The following is a 9,200-nucleotide window of genomic DNA, read 5'->3' on the forward strand; positions in this document are numbered from 1 at the left end:
TTCGCTATGCCTGTCCACTTCCCAGGCTATTTTAGGACCAATTTTAGGTCAACAACTGTATACAATGCCACCCTTATGTGCCCAAACCGATCATGTTGATGAACCAATATTTCCTATGTATTAATGAGAGTTTGTGCTGGTCTGGAATGTGATGTAACCTGCGACCAAACAAGGAATACACTGTTCCCTCTTCCAACAATTTGTCAAATGCACTTTATATAATGTATGGCTCGTTTACAACAAATGTAGTTTTACAGTAAAGTTCCGTGTCTGTTACATACTCAAACTGTTTATGGTGTGATGATAGACTGTTAGTCAAACAGCTCAATTTAGCAGTGGTTTGAAGCAGTTCTTGAAGCATTTTTCCGAAGGGAATCGCCAGCAGAGAATTATTCCAACGGGACTTCACCTCAAGGAACTCGCCAATAACGTCAATTCTGGCAACAGTCGATTACGGGATAATTTTTAATATATATGCAATAAATGTTCACTTTGTTACAATGAATGACAGAAAATAATATCGGCAAATCTTAATATACATCTATTACTGACAAATGATCTACACGCATGGTATATTTAACTTTGATTAATTTATTTGCAGATTATTTTTGATAATGCAATAAGTATTACGATGAGCCTGACATTTGCTCTTCACTGGGGGCACACAGGCGAATATCTCTCATTAAAGTGAGATGATGAAGCTGTTTAAATGTTATTAATAATTAATTGCTTGCAATTAATTTTCCACATTGCTGTGCAAAAAAAGAAAAATAATCAATTTTTATAGAGACTGACCAAACCCCAATGAAACACAAAGAAATTGGCAAGAAACGTCTTTATTCACGACACATATAACTCCAAGTTCTCCATCATTTGATACAAGCAATTATCATTATATCTATAAGGGGAGATAATCTTTTTAAATGCAGCCCGACAATACACATGGAACTGTAGATCCATAAACAGCAATCTGAACAAATAATTTCAAAGCAATGAAACAAACCGAGTCCAGACATAGGACAGAAAGAAACAGCACTGTCTCCAGACCAAGATGGTAAGCTGAACACCTACATTTTTTTCGCTTCTACTCCATTCTTAAAGTTACAAAGCCAATGCGCAGGATGGACCGGCAAGCCCGAATCCACCCCCTTGCTTGCTCCAAAAACCAAATTCAAATTGAATCCAATTCATGGTCCCCACAAGAGAGACAGACAAGATCCAAGCTGACAAGAAAAGGCATTGCACCCTATCTTGGGCTTGATAAGAACAGATACTACACTTGATCTTAGCCAAAAGGCCGAGAAGAGATCACCTGCATTTCTTCGTTTTCGACCTTGAAATGAAATCAATTGATTGATGTACGAGAAGGAATTGGTGTAAGGTGGTGGGGGTTGAGAGTATTTTCCGAGCCAAGTTCGATGTTGCACACAAATGATAACTATAGTGAGTGATGATTATTTATCACAATATTCTTGAAGCACAAATAAAAAGTGAACCTTACTTTCTGTCTCACCTGTTTGACAAGTTGTCACTTGTTTCCGTAATTTAACGGAGACAATGTATAAGGTGAGATCTCATAATAACTGGTTTTGGAGCTTCTTTTTTTTTGGTGTAGAGCATCTTATTAGGTTAACAGCTAACGGTCGGTTTCGACCTGCACAAAATTGCCCGTGTGTTATTTATATGTCCCAATTGGAGGATTGTCATTAAATGTCTAAATTCAGTTTTAATATGGTCTTGTGAAAAAACAAGGAGCTACCATCAAATGAGCTGTGGCATAATCATTCGGTAAAGGACTAGGGTGCTGAACTAACCGTTTTGGGTATGTACATTCCACTGAAACTTTCCATATTTTTTTCTGGGGTGCTGGAAGTTTTTATTGCCACCTATCCACATCATGGACACTCGTTCCCTCCCGTTTGTTCTCACATTTTATCATTTTCCACCGAAGCCCGGTCGGCTCAAAAGGAGAACACCATTCATACTCACCTGTTTCTTTTCTCTGATACAATTTTGTTATCCAATATTTTTGTGCGCCTCTACTCGTGGCTTAATCATGGCACCACTTAGTCCCTGTTTCCTGATGTAGTGAGTCTTCTCGCCTACACTATGGGCCATTGAATTGGTTCATCTTTTTTTTAAAAAGACATCTTTACTTTCGACTGATATAGTCAAACACTGAATGGCAAGTGCCCAGAACACTCTCATAGTCAACACCGTAAATTAGCACTGACATATATACAGATTAGGAAAACGGTTCCACAGCGGACGATTCCCCTTTACAACAGGAGTCCACTGACTGCTGTGCGAATGAATAACCAAAATCGAGCGAAGTTTGTCCTGTAAAATGTACAGGGTCTGGAAAATGAAATACAAACCTGTGTGAGGTGCTCTAGCTACACTTAATGTTTAATCTGCTCCCTTTCCTTCACCTTGCTGATTGCTGCTTTATCAACAGAGAATGGATGATTTAATTCAGCAAACGGTTCTGGACAATGTACTTTCCGGTCGTTTGGGATCTACACATTCTGTGTGAACTAAACAGTTCAGTACATATATTTTAAATCCTGTATTGTGAATGATTTGTAATCAGAAATTTGGCCCAGAGTGGTCAATCTGAAGGCAACAGCGGAACATCAGGCCAGTGTAGAGTGAACGTGTCATATCTTCATCCGAGCTGCCCAGCACTAACCCGACGGAATGTGCTCACATTACCGAACACACGCAGAGATCGGACAAAACCACTTTGCCTACAATAGGCAAATTTCTCTCCTTCTACCGTTCACATGGCGTTCTCTTTATCCTCCCTTATCAAACATTAGGGTGGAAACCCATTTGTAACTACAAGTCGGGTTAAAGACTAATCAAGAAAATGATTACCATTACTTGTGCTGCGTGTCTGGGCAATGCATAACCACGGTTGCAAATACCTAAAATCATAGGGAAAGTCAATGGCAAATTTAAACAAGTAATATTTAACCTTTAATATTTGATCCAAAACTCTACCGCTGCTGCAGTGCAATTCAAAACAACGGCAAACATTTTAAAAATCTACTAAACCTTTTTTTTATAGTGAAGTAATTTACTAGTATCAGTTAAATGTTCTTTGAGGCGTTTGCTGATTACAGTTAGAAAAGAGGAAAAGATATCAATCCGATACAATCCCATTAAAGTGTATAATTCGATTAACATTAAGAAGACATGTTTGTATTAAACTTTGTCTATCTTGACATTTCCAATGGGGTTGCTGCTCTTTTTTTTACTGCCACTGTATTCACCGACAAAGGAAACGTATTCATAAGAATGTTTCCTTTCCCTTTTTTTCTCCCCTTTCTATTTTCTCGTTTGTATTCTCTGGTTCTCTTTCTTCGCTCTGTTTGCTTTGGTGAACTTTTCTTTACAGCCGAGAAAAGAATCGGAGCCTTTTATTTTTCGATTTCATCTGAATTCCCATTTTTGTAGCTTTGATTCTTCCATTTACGGGCTTTGACTCCTCTTGTCAGTCGTGTCGGTCAGTATTCTTTTGTCTCCTCCCACATATTCTATAGGAAATTCTTCAGAAGACGCTTGGTACCCAGTGATGAATCAGCTTTAAAATGGAGCAAATGAAACGAATACTGGGGAAGTTGGTTTCCTTAGTAATTGCTCTTGTTTTGGTGAAAATGCATGTATCAAGTTTAGTGTTGGTGCATCATAACAGTGGGGGTTTTGAAATAAAGATTAGAAAAGGGTGTTTTATTTTCGGTTACTACTTGATTTTATTTATTCAAAAGTATTTCCAGGTTAAATCTATATATATATATGATATATATCTATAGATAAAATAGATGTATATAGAAAATGTGCATGTGCAGCTGAAGAACAAAAATGTTATTAATCTATATAATTATTCTCAAATACGTATGCACTATTCATATTCACTGTAGGCCGTGTTGCAGTTTCAAAACTACAATGGGATGGCGGGTTTATCAAGGAACAAAATAATTTTCTTTGAACTTACCAAATAACTTGTTTTTAAATTTTGTAACCGCAGTTTCTTTTTACCAATTTGCACAGTGGATGTATTACACAGACCATGTCAGCTCTCTCGCTATATAAATGTACATCATCCCATACGGAGCAATGCATTTCCGCTCTAAAGTACTCTTTATTATTTAGTTTTACCACAGGATATTATATTCTTCGCTATGTTTTCTCGCATTTGACGTTTGACTTTATTGTTTTCAAGGTGATAAATAACACCAATCTGGCGCTACACCAGGATTTCATTTTTTTTTGAGCAGGAACATAAATTGATTCTGATTTTGTAAGATTACAGCAATCCCCATTCTGTAATTTTAATCAAAATATGTGGAGGAAATCTTCTGTGAGTCCTTTTCGACATTGTTGTGGGTTTCAGCTATGTAATAACCCATAAAGAAAGACTGCATCAGGTTAGATGATAAAAAGTAATGTACTCGGAATAAATACCCCCCCCCCCCCCCCCCGACATCCCCATTCCACTTTAAAAGCATCCTACACAAGACGAACATTCCACACTTTCAAATGATGCACTCGACACTCCCGTGGAATAAACATTTACTTATAAGTAACTGTTCAACGTGAAAAAAAATCTTTTGACGCCGAAAAGGCTGAACATTATATTGTAATGATCTTCCTCACACCCAAGAAATAAAAATGCTGGAAAATTGCCAAGTCATACATCAGCTAAGAATGCATTTTTAAAAAAAACTAAACTTAAAATCAAATCTCCTTCACGGGAATGTTCACGCTGATCATTAACAACCTCAGTTCACATAAACAAACGTAATAGTTGATAAGGCTTCCAAAAAGAGAAAACAATCTCGAATGGACCCGTTTTCCTAACTTCGACTTTTGGTTTTCCGAATAAACGCGGCAATAACCTATTCACAACCGTAATGACTGGAACGCGCCGGAAAGGCCGAAGGAATATCAAAAATATTTAGCTATTGGATGTCCTTCTACTGGCGAAATACAGGAACAATATATAGACATTTACACGCGCTTCCATTTGTTTACACAAACCTCATACAGCATTATAAATTGATAAAAAAGAATACATGTACGTATTGCCTACATCGGATAAAATACTTAAAGCAGAAAATTCATATCCAAAGCAGACAATTCATACCCCATGTTATCGATCCACACCGAGACAAAGATTAAGGTCACAATCGCAGTTTAAAACTAAAATAATTCGAAAAAGCTTTGTAGCGCCGAAATTGAGGTTGGTTATTCCACAAGAAGGAAAAAGCTTGAAGTACTAATACTTACAGAGTGAACGGGTGAGCGACCATATTCAAAATTATTGCATTTCCTCCCTGTAGAATGTGTAACATATTTCTGTTACACTCCACACATAAGCTAATGTGGGCTTTTTTTGCATCATACCGCACCATTTTATACATGATGAGCCATCAGTAATAGGATTATTAAACAAAAACAGTCTCAGGCGCTGGCGTTAACCTTTTAAAATGGCTAATTAAGTTTTGAACTGAAAAATTAGATTTTACATTGCTTACCATTTTTGTTGATGGTTAAGCTATTTCCACTGAGTGGTTATTAAAATAAACAAAACATTCCTACCATTCTAAAGTAGCGTGCAACTTTACATTTTAACGCACCCTCGTTTTTTGCTGTATTTGTCTCTTTAGAAATAAGCTGTGATTATTAACCAACTCCATGAGCTAATATTATATACAGATAAACTAATTATAATCCACTGCTGCCCCTGTCAATTACTTGAAATGCAGAGATTCACGGCGCCCTCCTGTGGACACAGCCTCCTTTAACGCCTTGAGAGCAATTGGATTATTCACATCTTGAAATCTGTAAGAAACCGGTTGACCTGGGTCATTGTTTTAGTCACAGCCTTGCCACTCTTCTTACAACGGATGATATGCGTGTTCTGCACAGGTCCTTAAATAATTGTTTTTCATGTATACTTATGCGGCTTGGGGCAGCCGGAAATGCAGGAGGAACTTACTTCAGTGGCAGATCAGGAAATTCTAGTTTTGCCACTATTTTCCTATCATATGAACGCATTATTTATTGCAGTTAAAATAACTTTACAGATAATAACAGCAAATATCGAGATTATTTCAAGCATAGAGTGCGGTAATCAGCTTTTAAACCTTAGCTGAATTTCACATTTTTTCTACATTTCATATCAAGTATTTAAACTAGTCTTTGTCACCAAGGAGCAGAAACTTAAAATCGGAAAAAGCGGAAGAGCCTTCGTTATGAAGAGATCCCATAAAATTTAAATTGATGTTTTCAGTAGGATGCTGGCAACTTCCACCGGTGACAACATCTATGTGTCAGCTTGCAATGTTCATTTTTATCTATAATACACTTTCCAAAGATCCTTTATTTCTAGAAGTTGTGGAAAATGATTCAAAACGAATATTTTGGGTGGTTTTTTTCCGCGCAGGAAAGCAGCCTGGAAGAGCATGAGTAAACTAACTGCTGCCTGTGCGATATCACCATCCCAACGATTGGTTTAGAACACGGTAGGTGTCCATTCTGACCTGGCACCTTCCCCAGCCGAAATGGAGCTGCTGTACCATAACCGGGTGGTGCTGGGCGGTGTTGCGAATCACCTGCTGAGCAGAATGAAAGCAGCAGCACCCTGCCTGACACAAACAAAAATTGTAACACAATCCTTTGCCTAAATGTTCTTCCTAATCCCCAAAAAAACCTAATATGTGAAACTGAAATGACAGGATGCTTTTCATCCTTGCTCTTCCCAAGTCCTCGTCTGGAGCGAGGTGAACAATGGTCCACAGCAGCATTATTAGGCCGTGTTAAGAGCACTTTGTAAGCTTGTAGTACCTCCCTTCACTTAACATTATTAAACGAACCCACCCTTCTCTGTTGTGTGAACAGGATAAACAGGAAACGCCAAGTTACTCGCAGTTCACAAAGTATTTTTCAATTATGGAACACGTTTTTCTCAATATAAATGTTGGTCATGGTGCGAATGAGTATGAATAATCATTTTATGACCCCCGATAATCTGCTATTGTAAATGGACACAAATTCTGAACCTGCTGAACGGAGGAGGGGAATCATATATGTAACATCTGCACGTGATCTAATTATGTGTACATTAGACCTGCGGTTTTATTAAATCTATTCTCCATCCAAAACGTGACGTACCTCGTATCGAAATCGGTTACGAGCCATGAAATGCAACTTCTCATTTGATGTTTGCGTCTCTTTAGGTTTTTTAAGTACTTTCGATTTACCAATGCAAAGCTGTTCTAGGGGCACTTCGATCTGAAAGCAGTTGTGTAATTCTAGAGTTAGGATGGCAACCTGGGCAATCTGCAATAAAGCAAGGAATTGTAACCCCACCGCTAATTGCAAATCTCACACGGCTTGTGTTAGGCACCCGATGCAATATAATCTCAGGAAATGTTGGAAAACCTCAGCAGGTCTGGCGGCATCTGTGGAGAGATTATAGAGCTAACATTTTGAGTGTGATGTCGGACCTGCTGAGATTTCCAGCATTTTCTGTTTTTGTTTCAGATTTCAGCATCCACATTAATTTGCTTTTAGCAATATAATCTCATCTCAGTGTGAAGACACATTTGAAAAATAAATGGCAAATGGCCCAATAGAGTTCCTGGAAACTTTATGTTTACTTTTATCTTTCTTCCCCCGTACACTTTCTCATAGCATTAACGTCAGCCACAAACAAAAACAGAAAATGCTGGAAAATCTCAGCAGGTCTGACAGCATCTGTGGAGAGAGAACAGAGTTCTGATTACCCTTCGCCAGAGCTTGGACATCAGCTAGTTGAGAACCTGAGCACACCACAGGTACGGGTATCTGTACAGACGGTGTGAATGTCACTGCTCTCCATGCAATATGCAGAGAGATAAATCAAGGCAGTATAAAGGACCGATGTTCTGCCATTCACACATTGGTGATCACTTATGAACACTTTTATCATCTTTCTCGGCCTTCATCATCACTATTTACATTCCCGTGTTCAATTACAGCTCCTCCCCACACCCTCATAGTATAAATCTCATCTGATTCTCTTTGCTCTCAGCTCTGATGAAGGATTATCCAGACTCGAAACGTTGGCTCTATTCTCTCTCCACAGATGCTGTCAGACCTGCTGAAATTTTCCAGCATTTTCTGTTTCTATTTCAGATTCCAGCATCCGGGTCAAAGGGCCCTATTTTACCATTTTGATTCTAAGTGCTGGGTGGACTTGAAACTGGGAGTGTTTCAGATCCGACTTTTAGACCCGTTCTGAGGTGCCCCCATATGCATTCTGCCTGAAAAAATATCAGCGATTCCGAATTGTGCTGCAGAAGCCTGTGGGCGGGGCTTAATGTGCCCGAAATCCTGCAACTCCGATCGATGCCTCCAACTGCGCATGCACAGAAAAAACTGATAGAATGGGGCTCCCCTGCCACATCGCTCCTGGTTGGACTTTAACCTGGTGTTGTGAGACTTCTTACATCGCTCCTGGGCCAGGTAATGCCTCCCCCTGGCCCTCACAGACATTGCCACACCCCCACAACATTACTGACCCCATTATCCCCCCACCCCCTGCCATGCAGACGATCACGGGCCTCTCCGCCCTCCCCCCCACCGATCACAGGCAGAGTGGCAGCGGACCCCCCTTCCCCCTCACTGATCTCAGGCAGAGTGGCAGCGGACACCCCCCTCACCCCGCCGCCCCCCCCCCCCCCCCCCACCTCCCCACCACCACCACCAATCTCAAGCAGAGAGCCGTCAGATGCTCGTCACTTACCTCCTCACTAACTGGAGCGCCCAAATTGAACTTTTGTGGAGCATGTCTGTTTCGTGCTGATTCTGGATGGGCGAACGCAGTGGTAAAGGGGGAAGTGCCAGTAAGGTTGGGTGTGCAGTCTATTAAGTCAATTTAAATGACTTTTCGGTTGTGGTCCCGATCGAGCCATTTTTGGGCCTTGGTAAAGAGGGAACCGACGCGGAGGCAGGCGCAGATCGCTCTACTCGCCTCACGCTCAACTTTACCAAGTTTTTGTGCCCGGAAGCAGGCGCAACCTGATAGTAACATCGGGCCCTATGAGTTTGACGTTGAACTTTATTGGTCAGGAAGCAGTAGCTGTTTCACAATGGGCTGCTTTAATACTAAACACAAATGCCAACTGTATTATACATTGAAAAAAATT

The 9,200-nt window shown here is 39.9% G+C and overlaps 1 pseudogene; it reads right to left on the reverse strand.

The window, feature by feature from the left end:
• Positions 1 to 1,069: 1,069 nt before the first annotated feature.
• Positions 1,070 to 1,309, reverse strand: LOC144501853 (U2 spliceosomal RNA; annotated as a pseudogene).
• Positions 1,310 to 9,200: the final 7,891 nt, after the last annotated feature.

Source organism: Mustelus asterias, chromosome 1 (genome assembly GCF_964213995.1).
Source record: "Mustelus asterias chromosome 1, sMusAst1.hap1.1, whole genome shotgun sequence".
Classification (NCBI taxonomy): domain Eukaryota; kingdom Metazoa; phylum Chordata; class Chondrichthyes; order Carcharhiniformes; family Triakidae; genus Mustelus; species Mustelus asterias.